Here is a 1,579-nt window from a genome sequence, read left to right as displayed (position 1 = left end):
AAAATCCTAATAGAAATATATTCTTATATAAACAAAATCGATCAGCATTTTTCAGTAAAATCCTAATAGAAATATATTCTTATATAAACAAAATCGAAGAATAATTGTTTGATTATTTTTGTTATAGACAAGCACTCGAAAACAATACTAGTCATACCGTGCTGGGAAAAGGTGAGACTACAGAATCAGATATAACTAGACGGTAGGAAAAATAGAATCGCTTTTATAACGAGCTCCATCCAACAACATGACCGAAAGGAGCTGTACAGAATTATCAAGTGTTTTAGAGAAAGGGGTGCATACGGAACAATATTATTTAGAAACGTGCTGTAAAACTGTGTTTTCTTTCGGGAGCAGGCTTACTTCCGAAAATTGCTAGAAGTGAAAACCTAGTTTTCTTTCTTGTTTTTTGAAACAACCTTGTCGTGTACTTGAAAATCAAAATCTCGCATTTAGATAAAAAGAAAGAAAAAAAAGAGGAAAAAATACGGACAACCTTCATTACAATAATCCGGACTTACAGTCGGTCTAGACACATGACATGAGGCCGCTCTCAGACCAGAGACGTTATATTATTATATCGACACTCACGTCTCGGTTTCGTCCCCGAGTACAGTGATTTATTAATGTGATCATAAAACACAGAAAGGAGAAGGGATAGAGTGCGACGTGGCAGTAAATTGTCTGTACAGTTCTTGCCTGTCCTACCTAGTTTCCTTGCTAACTTGTGCTTTTGAGTTGTCCTGGGTAACACCTATGTAGATACTGTATGTGGGTGGTTGGGGGGTTCTCTGATGTGGTCTGCTCCATCTTTCCTATCAAACATAATATTGTCCCTATCTCTTTTCCCTCTAAATTTTCGACACTTATATGACCTTGTTGTGTTACAAATGCCGTAAAACTCCTACTAAAAACTAAAATAGACTCTGTTTGGCCTTTGATTTTGGGAGGGGTCTATCAATGAATGTAAAGGCGATTTTATAAAACTAAATAACAACATCTAATGGTACCCGGTTCCGCCAGAAATCAAAGACGAACGGCCTTTCTTCTCTCTCTCTTCGCCTTGTTGTTCAGTTGTACTGAGCCCGAAATTTTGAGGGGGGAAAACGATTTTCACCGAGGTTCTTAATCTGTGGTGTCAGTTACAAGTGTTCCAAAAATAATTTATCAGAGTGCAGATTCTAAATGTTGAAAAAAAGAAGCAAGGAAAGATACATAAAGTAAGTACAACGGCATAGCTGTTAAAAGAATGACACATATTTTCTCTCACCTGAAAGATTTGGCTTTCTGAACTGAGAACATTTGAACAATTTACGATGTCTGTGTGTAGAAGGGAGTGAATCTTACAGTTTTCAGAACTCTGTTAACGTGTGGAAGTGATAACCGTTAAGTTTTTTTGCATCGCTGTCTACAATGACGGATGGAATTTCTTTTCTTGATTCATATTACTCAATAAGGAAAATGGAGGTCACAATCTGGAAAAGAACTAAATTGTTTCTTCTGTATCGGTCCCAGTGCTGCAGCTGGTTGATGATCTTGTCCAAAACGCTGTCCCCATGGTTTTATGCACCGCGATTAA

This window comes from Aplysia californica, unplaced genomic scaffold (genome assembly GCF_000002075.1).
Source record: "Aplysia californica isolate F4 #8 unplaced genomic scaffold, AplCal3.0 scaffold00272, whole genome shotgun sequence".
In the NCBI taxonomy this organism is placed as follows: Eukaryota; Metazoa; Mollusca; class Gastropoda; order Aplysiida; family Aplysiidae; genus Aplysia; species Aplysia californica.
The sequence above is the reverse complement of the archived record's forward strand: the minus strand, read 5'-3'. Positions refer to the sequence as shown.